Genomic DNA, 10,781 nt, shown 5'->3' with positions numbered 1-10,781 from the left:
AAACTCTTAAGTCTGCTCACATTACTCTTTGCTCCACACTGTAGTCATCCTACACTTGGTAGGAGTGAATTTCTTTCTACGGCACTAGGTCTTAGCAGTCTAGTGAATTCTGGAGTGTAAGCTCTCTTCTTGATTTATTCTCATCAGCATTACGCTCACCATCCACAGAGGTCTACATATAGCACAAAAGCAGACTGTGAGATCCATCCAGCTAAATACAGATGTCTGCTATGCAGAGAGTTAATCCACATCTGAATTAGTCCCTTGAAGGTTATCTTACTGGAAAGAAACAGGAACTTTTACATCACAGTGCAATTCCTCTTAGAGTAGGCAGGTAAAATAGGTCAGATGAATCACTACTTAAAAGTGTCTATTTCTGACCACAGAATATAAATTGAGTCCTAGGTGACTTGCTCAGCTGCTGGCATCTGCATTGTAGAATGCATTTAAATGAGATGAAACTCTCTCCCTGAGCCTGTTTCAAGTATTGACTCTCCTAATCAGCTTTTTAGCTCTTACAGGACAGGAGACCTGGCGATGCCCACTAGCATGCTTTGAGCGCAACATGCAGTGATTTCCTTATGAAGCTTTCCAATTATTCGTCATCAACCCATACATCCTCCTGACCCCAAAATTAAATTGAGGAATATATTTTTCTTTAAAAAACACAGCAAATAACTAATTTTCTAAAAAAGCAAATCTTTCTATGTCTAAGAAATCCACCAGCAAATGGTTTAGCATGTTGGTTATTGGACAGCTTCAGCTGGGACCAGTCCTGCTTCTGAAGTTGGGGTCCCTTTGTAGAAGAAACGCAAGATTTCTGTGGCCAGAGTGATAAGTGGAAAGTCACTAGTTCTGTCACCACTAGCGTTACACAACAGCAAGTGCTGCTTACAGATGCAAAAACATGTCTCTTTTCTTCCCTAGATGAGCTTTGTGACCCTCTTTGGGTGACATGTCAAATTTCAGCTTGAACAGTTGAAGCTTGGCAGAGACTAAGCAACATAAAGTGGGATCTTTTCAGGGCAAGGGCTGGATAACATTAATAATAGACACTGCTACCAGCTCTTTTCTAGTTGCTCACTGACAAGGCTTTATTTCTGGTCTTTCCTATGCTTAATTTAAAATGAGAGATTCTTCATAATCCTTGGTGATTTTCTTGGATCAGTTAGATTGGTGTAGTTACACTGAAATATCATGAACAATATTTTTTTCATTAGAAGGAATACTTTCCTTCCTTAACTTGCAGTCATACTCTTAGCAATAGAGAGCCACAGGCAGACTCAATCCCTGTAATCTTAAACATGAAATTCCCAAGTTGTGGCTTTCCAGTTAAGGCTCTGAGCAGGTGAATCATCCTGAAGCACTGCAGCAGGACCTAAATGGTGCACAGAGTCTGCGTAAACCCTTTGAAGTACCCATGTCCTTTTCTCCTTATGGACCTAGGATCGATCGTTTTTTTCCTTCTTGGAGGTTGGGAAGAAAACAGTTTAGTCCCCAGTTCCTTTTCTGACTTTCAGCAACGCAATACCTCCAACCTCCGAATGTCTTTGAAAAATCCTTTGCTAATCCTGACTTTTTTTCATTTTGCAGCTGACTGATTTATAATAGTTTCAAAGGGAACTGAGCACCCCTCTATTATCAATCAAACCTCACCTCTTGCTAAATTGTAGAAAGACTATTCTAGCTGTACGGCTGTTACTCACCAGACACCACGTACCAGCAGAGAGATTAGAGGTCTTGAACTTTATGGAGAGCATTCTCATAGCACTCACTGAGTTATGTAGTGTTGCCACAAATTCCCCATGCATGATGATGAGAGTATGCTACACTTATACAGGACAGTGTTATTTTCAATCAAATTTGTGGTGGGCAGGGATTTGATAACATATTTTCATGCCAGTCTGTTACTTGCAACACCAAGTGTATCAGGCAGCTGGAAGAAGCTTCAGAAACTCAGGACTCCCAGACTAGCCAGTTTCCTCAAGTGACTGAGGGTGGGCTTCATCCTACTTCACTGTCATCTGAAAACCAGACATCAAGCCCAAAGTAGTTTGGGATGTTTTTTTATGGCAGGTGGGATGAACGTCCCTCTGAAGGTGCCTGTTTCTGTCTGCTGAATATGGAGGGGACCTAGACAACCACTTAGGTTAATTCCTAACATTTAGATGGCTGAAATCAGATGAGATGAATCCCAGGAACAAGGCAAGTAATGGACATGGCTTAAAATCCAGCATGTGTGTATCTCCAATAGATCGTACCCAACTGCTTTATCCTCACACCAGCTGGTGTGCTACAGACACCACAATTCAGCTTTTTTTGCTTGTACTTTTAATTGATTTGGTGTTGGTCCGTGTTAGAAAGCTGCAGAGAATTTGTAGTGCTGCACAACAACTGGGGAACAGGAAATGGCAATTAATGCTTTCCTAGTCCCTCCCTCGCAAATCCCTATGCGATATAACACAATACAATGCTGAAATGATACCATGGTTGCAGCAGAGTTCTGCATCTCCTGTAAGTGAGCTAAGATCAAAGAGACCTTACTGAAACAAAGGATTTTGACTATACTGAAAGAAAAAAGAATGCAATTACATCATTATGATACTTGCAAATCCATTTTTTTCCCATAGAAAGTATTAATCCATCAGAAAAGTGAGAAATTTAACTTGACATTTCACTTTAGAGTAAATAATTCTTTATTAAAATGCTAGAATTTTTTTGAGAAATAAAATTTCCAACTTCAAGCAGCCCGGATCCCGATATTTCATCCTGAAATCTTGTAGGTTGGCAACACAAATTGCGCGGGATTAATTGTTCACCATTTTATTCATATGCTTAACCCTACGCAGTCTCAAGTCCTGCAGCACTGTGTAAGGAGGGAGGCTCTCAGTCCAGTTTCTGAGAACTCACCGGTGGCTGTGGAGCAACTGGGCTCTGCCTGGGCTTTCTGCGTGACATCTGCCCTTGACAGGTGGAACCTGAATAACAAAGCTTATCCTAAACTTATACATTGCATTCAGATGTGAAAGCTTATTTTTGCTATGGGACAAATTCTGCTCACTTGTTCCAGTGGTGAATTTTGCTGCCTTCAAGGGGACTTGTCATCTGGAAAAAACACTGGAAAAAGACAGCCCTGGCCCAAGAGCAAACTGGTGCCCTCCTCTTCTCACCACTAAAAGTTGAGTTTTTGAAAGCAATCAAAGCAGGTTTCAATGACATTTGACTCTAAGTCTGTGTATGGTAAAACAAACCTGTAAAACTCCACTTGTCCCTGCTTCTCCCCTCTTGATTTACAAAGGTGGAAACTTTCAGGATGTCTTAGCTGTAGACAATAAAGCATTTTTCAAAAACACATTAAGAGTGTCAAAAACCACCTTTGAGATGAGTAACATCTTTTAAAGTAATGGGCTAAATCAAACCAAAACCTTTGCTGACATTTTGATTGCATTTGTGTTAGTTGGTATAATGAAAAATTAACTTTACACATAAAAAATTTATTGTAGCTTCTTTTATTGCCTAGGAAGGAAAGTTTAGTGTAGCCAACTGAACCATGCTTCTTCATGGGTTGTCACTTTATACACTTTATTATTGTAACTTATGGGGATGTTTGTAAGCAAAGGAGTGTTATTTATCCTGCAATACTCCCATTTGCTCACTCGTTATGCTCATCATGGCTCTATGTAATAAACTTCATAATATCACACATTAATGGGGTTATTTGAACTATAACTACTGTAAGTTAATGTGCAAATGCCTTGCAGTGTTCCCATGTTTACTTGCAATTTTGAAATAATCTTCAAGACGTGCTCTGAGTCTGGGAAGAATCACACACTTTAGTGCAATAATGTATGGGGAAATGTATAATTATTTAATAAATATAGAAGAATTGACATTAATGTCTGCGTATCATTGGGTGTGTCTATTCATTAAAATGATTGCTTGATACTTTTTTGTGGCGGATAAAACATATTTAGTGCCTTTTCACACAAATTGCTCTGACAAATACTTGCCCAAACCAGTGCAAAATTTGGAAATAGTTAGTATATTGTTGAAGTCTCCCTTGTTTTCCTAAGAGTTAGCAAAAATGAGAAGCAGCTAAACTGCAGTTACCCAAAGGCAGGAAATCTGGCGATTAACTTAATTATTGCTTATTATGTATTTTCTTTTGCATGCTGACCAGATCTATAGATCTATAAATCTCCTGCATGCTTTCTGCTTGAAGGTTCTTTTGAAACAAAGACTTGAGAACTTAGGAAGTAATTCCTAAGAAAGTAGGAAGAAACTGTTTTTTATAAGAAACTGTTATTTTCTGGTCAACTTAAAAGTACACTGAATATTTTTTCCTTCGTTCTCAAAACCAGAATGTGCATGTGTGATCAGTAATGTAGGAAGTATCTGAATATTGAAAACACACAGATTTTCTATTGCTTAATAGAAGCAATCAAACTTCCCACGATACCATGACTTTGTGCTGAAATGGATAAACTTCAACCTGACTTTTCTGATGATAATTATTTTAATTCATGAGTTTCACCCACCGCAACTGTTCTTTAAATAAATTTTCAGCCATCTAACAGAGAACAAACAGTGTGTATTAAAAAGTTGATCTGATGAAATTACATCACTTTTAAAAGCAGATGTTCCCATTATTCAAAAGAAGCCACTGATTTTTCAGAGTACTTCCTGATCCTCCTGAGAATGACAGCTAGTGATGAGGAAACCTCTTGGTAAAAGACAGTGATGTAAATTTGAAACACCATTTTACATGACAGATGATAGCTATTAATTTGTGAAGAGATGTGTGTGCTTTAGTGCATATGCCTATAAGTGAAAAGTCCAACATCAGAACAGCTCAAGCTTAAGTAAAGAAATAACTGGGTGGAGGGGATGCCTAGTGCACCTTGAAGGTCAACTCCTCTCAATTTTATGTGAGCTATCCCTGGCTTACCTGCTACCACCCTGCTTCAGATTTGGGTTCCCCCCCTTTCATTATAACAGATAAAAGGACAGGATCTTCTGTTTCAAAATGACCCTGAAAAGTTCAGACCAAAGCCCTTTCAAATTCCATTATCTGAGATGCAGAAATCCTCTATGAAATGCTGCCAAGCATTGCCATGGCAACATGATGTCACCCGGTGACAGAACAAGCATCGTAGCATTTAGCTGAGACCGTGTTACTTCCTCCATGAGCAAAAAGGTGATTTTGAAAGCGGGGACCCAGCTGGGCAAAGGAACATCTGCAATCTAAACATTTCCTCTCACCTTCGGGAGGAGAGAAACCGCTTTCACTTCTTGTCCCCAGACATGGGGCAGGGTTTAACTCACGCAGGCGGGAGATGCGCATTATCAAGAAGGGAGAGTGAACAGAGGATAAACCGTTATCAGTCAGTATAAGCCTTAAAGGCAAGCAAGAAAGGGAGTAGCTGGGAGTCTGACTCTGCAGACCGGCTGGTCCCCAGGGGTCACAAATAAGGCACACAGCCACTGCTCGGGGGCTCAGCCTGGGCAATGCGAGCCTGGCTCACCTGTCCTGTTGCACACAACATGATATTTTACTATATGTAGCTATTCGCATGCAATTCTGACATGCTTTAAATGCCGGCTTGTGCTATATCTTCGGGTGCCTGGTGGATTTTAGACCGAGGTTTAAACTTGTGAGGGTAGATCCCTGTTATGTGGGTCCACAGCTTTGCTACTGTGGGCCTCAGCCAAGAAAAGCCTCGCAGTCAATATGCTTTTCCTCCAAGCTTTTAATAACCTTTGGAGAAAGACAACAAGTACAGAAATTACCCATGGAATCTGCTATGGGATGAGCAAAAACAAGATATTTTGGCGTGGATTGGAGGTGAAGAAAACAGGAAAGGGGCTACTGGAAGTCTTGGCAATTAGAAGTCCCACATACAAGCAATTGCAGCATCCTCTGGAGAAGTTTAACTGTATTACACATACTTTTTCCTTTATTTTTTCCATGTGTTTCTGGCTTCTTCAGTGCCTCCAAATTCTGGAACCCAGAGAGGCTGCTCACATGTGTGAGGCAGAGCCAAAGCTGTGCTATGCTGCGCTGAGGATCTTTTGCAAATGTGCATGTCAAAGTTCTCACTAGTTTTAATCTGAGTTCACAGTCCTTGAGGCATCAGTGAAACTAACACCTCATAATGAAACCCGGGCAAAACTGCAAGGCAAATGTGATTTCAATATTTACAGCAAATCTCAAGCACGTTTCAAAGCTGTGAGCCAGCCCAGCTTTGTTGGGTTTTATTTGGATTTACACTGAGAACACTTGGAAAAGTTATATTTGGGATATTCATTTCTCCTGTTTTCTTCAACATAGGCTAGATTGTTCCGTTATCAGTTGTAGTATAAATAAGAAAATGTTTAAATGGAAAGGAACTGTAAAAATCACATTTAAGAACACTTGAAATCATGCAAGATTTTTAAGTATTCTTTCTTGTGCTGATATTCTTAAGGTTTTGCTTTTTCTAGAGAGATCTTAAAAGACAAAATAGAAATACATTTACTCTGGCCTTTCACCATCTTTGCTGATATGATGTGGGACGTACAATCTCTTCTCCTCTCCCATTGCTCTTCTCTGGTTGATTTAAAACCAACATAAGTTAGTTGTACATCTCCTCACACTGGGTGAAAACTACATCCTAGGTGTCTGAGTCCAACTCCTCACCATATCATTCCACATGATATCACATCACTCATCTCATAGACCTACTGAGCTCTATTTTAGACTACTACAGTGATTAGGAGACTTTTCCAGAATCTGATTTTTCTAATAATTAGCAATTGTCTCCTAATTTCAAGTCTATGTGTATTCACACTTTCCTGCTAAGTTCCATTGAGTTTTCTCATCAAGGCAGATGGAAGTCAAAACCTGCTCTATCCCTACTATTGACAATCTGTCTTGCCTGACTACCTCTATAACTACATGTTGATATGTAATTTTGCTGCTCTCCATTTTAGAGCAGCACATTTAAGACATCTCCCTTACCTCTCTAAGAAGTGTGGGTAATTCTATGCCTGTACTTCCGTGACAATTTTTTGCAGCAAAACTGAGCTGTTTGCCAGGGCATACTATAATTCCCCACCACGACCACCTGGGATGAAGTCAATGAATAGTAACGTGGGTTATCACGGTTTTTCACTTTGGAGTGCACTAATTTTCTTTGAAATCAATGATGATTACTCCTCACTTCTTGAGGATTTAGCTGAGACCAATTGCTGTTCAGCATGTCTCAAGTGCAGGTGTTGTATGAAGATACTGAACCTTGGATTCAGGCACCCACCTTTAACGACCCTTGCCTGGAAACACTTTCAATGGGGATCTGGTCCAGAAAGAGTACCTCTGATGGTGTATGTACTGCTGTGTTCAGTGACAGTGAAAAATGTGAAGGAATTGGGCAGCTGAGATAAGGAGTTGTTACCCTGTCCAGTTGATGCTAATGGTCTGCTGCAAGTCCTATTTCACTGGGCATGTTAACTGTTTAGCTGCAGTCATATTTCACAAGATTGTTGAGTTAACATTGCATGAATTATACACGGTTTATAAAATGATTATTTAATCAGTGGAAAATTAAGTTCATAGATGTTTTCCAAATCTGAACTAGGACATTCATCAGCAGAACTGCTAAATTTTTAATCAACTCTGCTGTGCTTGATGTAGCTATCATTCTAAATTGCCCTCTCTCTGCTGGTCCTCTTGTTGCAATATATATCTTAGCATTATCCGTTCTCATTGCTAATTGATTTTTTTCAGCTCAGATTTAAGGCAGAATGACCCGTCATTTGGTATTTTCATCAAAGGACAGTCTTACTTTTAACAGAAGAAGTGCTTTAAATATTAGGATGAGTGATTTCAAACGTTGTCCAAAGTTCCTCGGTTCCTTCGAACCACCAAATACTTAGAGGCATCTTTTAAAAGCAAACTTGTTGCAGAGGTATAAAGAGGAAGGATTTTTGCTTGTCTTGAAGTTGAGGAACAGTTTGAAACACTGGCCTGGATTTGTTTTGGGATTTGGTTGCTTAACTAATTTCTGGAAAAGGTCTAGATGAGAAGAAGCAATGAGCAGTACAGTTTCTCCAGGTATTTAACCATCTCCCACCCCATGTAAGAACTCAGTTGCAAACCCAATTTTTCCTGTTATGTAAAGACCTTTGGGAACTCTCTTTCATGAAAATAATGAGAAAAATATTTCCAAAGATGAGAAAAGCTCCAGAGAATTTACCCTGGGAATAACCTGAAAATCTAGATACTATGGCTTGTTAAAGCCATGCCAGGTAGGGGAGAGGGAGTAATGCCTTCTCAGCCCTGGTTTCTCACATCCCACTGAGCAAGCTTTTCAGGAGGGCCAGTACCAGAAGATGGGAAGCCTTTTCTGGTAGAGATGGATTCGTTCTGTCTCCTCAGTTGTACATGTGACCCAGTCTGCTCCTAAAGGAATTTGGGATGCATGCAGGAAGCCGAGAAATCTTGTCTTTACTCACCTGAACAAACACTTAGCTAAATCTCCTTGTAAGCACTATCTGTCTGCATAAGCATGTTATAAAGCTCACTATGCATTTTTAAGCATCGTAAATTTGCTCATCATCAGAATAGGGTTCACTCTTGTTTGGCACTTTAACCTATTACTTATTAGTTCTGAATGGCATGACTTGACATACTAGGATTGCAGTCTAAAGCTCAGAGTAATTTTTTAAGGACAGCCAGGCCTTGAATCTGGCAGTCAAGTTTAATGCAAGCTAGAGATATTTACATATGGTCATAATATAAATAAAAAAAACCCCAATTGTCCATGTGGCAAATTTTTTTGAATGTTGGGCTTCAAAATTTATCAAAGGTTGGTTACAAGCCTGTGTACCTCCATAGCCCTAAATGATGATAGAAATTGGATCTAAAATGTGGTATAAGATGAAGAGACTACTATAAATATATGCATATACATATAATAATGTTATTTATAGCAAAGACTTTGATGATTTCTTGATGTTCACCATGATAAAAGAGATGAATTCATTGACATGAGCTAATAACACAGTGTCAGCTCTATAGTTAGTTTGGCATTACCCAAAGAGAAAGGAAAAATATTCTTTAAAGTTCTAAAACACTGATTATCTAGCAGAGAAATGAGCCTACCCCTTCACGTGTTTTTCTGGAGTTTCCCTGTGCACTCTGAAAGTGCCCACGTGAAACTTGCCTAACAGTGTCTATTATTTCCAGAGCAATTTAAGAGGTGGATATTCAGGCTAGCATTCTTCAAAGTTACATGAAACCATCAATGACCATGCTAACTATTGTATTTATACACTTTCTTGGACCACTCCTGCCAGATCTTACTGTCCAAGTACCTGTAACTCTCTCTGATACCAATGCAGTCAGGGTGAGGGTGCTCCCCAGCACACACTGAAGTCTCAGTGACAGACGCATGCACATGTCTGCTGGAGGGAAGGTGTCCCAGTTGCCATCAAGAGGCTCCTGTAGCTTGTTGTGGCTACATCTATGCCCACACGCAGTTTCCCTCAGTGGAAAATGTGGACCCCAGGAGGATGGTGAGTGACAAGGACAGAGCTGGACATGGCCAGCACAGACAGCAGACCTCCACATGGAGCAGACCAATTTCATGTAGACTCAGCTGATAGCATTTGGCATCGAACTTGAATAGGATGGGGGTGACTCAGATAAGAATTAATGTGCAATTTAATAACCTCATTCCTGAATTATAGTCCTAGAAATGCTCCTAAAAACACATCAAAAATTGGCAGCTTTTTCACAGGCACCTTCAGCCCCCAGTGCCCTTCCTCACATACCGAGAACCTCCCTGGTCTTGTGAGGGGCAAGTACTGCGGCTGTGCACAGTATGCAAGTAAGAACAGGTGAGGTGCAAGAAGTCCTTGTATTTCCTATGGGTTGTTAGTCAGGGTTTGCATGGGACTCAGTATGTTGCATCTTCTGCATTATATCTCTCCTTATGCTGAGTTGTACTTGAGGAGCCAGGGACGTAACAGGTCTAATACCCTGAGGTGCCTGAGTCCTCTGTTGCCTCTGGTTCCAGCAATTTGGGCTGCATAATGCCTACATTTCCTCTAAATATTGACAGTGCAAACTCAAGTATATGTTTCATCCTAACACCATGTGAGGCTTTGGTTGTGTATGTGGTGCATGTATATGCATGCACTTGCAGAGAGCTTGGGTGACATACATCATGACTTAGGCCTCCCAGAGGCAGTTGCTGCTACGTCCCTGTCATGGCAGAAAAGCACTAGCTGCTTAGAAAGACAGGTACATTCACCTCCGTTGCTTCTTTTGTTCCACGTTTCAGATGTCCTCACCCTATGCCAAGGTACATTATATTGTGAAGATGTCTTTTTATCCAAATGTTTTACAGCTCATTTATAGTTTATTTTTCAAGTTTAAGGACACTTCCCCTGCCATTACCCTGCACCCTAGACGTGTCCAGTAACAAAAAAATCCAACAACTCAAACCACACAGACCAAGAAGCCAGTCTTACTGTAACACAGTGTTTAATTCCTCTGCTGTTTGGATTACATGGCACCTGGAGGCACTAGCAATGTTTCTCCAGTTTGCGCTGAAGAAAATGCCAGATTCTGCACCTAGGATGGAGTAATGCCGGGCACAAGTATAAATGGGGAGAGGAGTGGCTGGAGAGTAGCCCTGCAGAAAGGGATCTGGGGGTGCTGGTTGACAGCAGGCTCAATACGAGTCAGCGCGTGCCCTGGGCAGCCAAGAGGGCAAACCGCATCCTGGGGTGCATCA

The sequence above is a fragment of the Pygoscelis adeliae genome, unplaced genomic scaffold (genome assembly GCF_000699105.1).
Source record: "Pygoscelis adeliae isolate BGI_AS28 unplaced genomic scaffold, ASM69910v1 Scaffold24, whole genome shotgun sequence".
NCBI lineage: Eukaryota > Metazoa > Chordata > Aves > Sphenisciformes > Spheniscidae > Pygoscelis > Pygoscelis adeliae.
The sequence above is the reverse complement of the archived record's forward strand: the minus strand, read 5'-3'. Positions refer to the sequence as shown.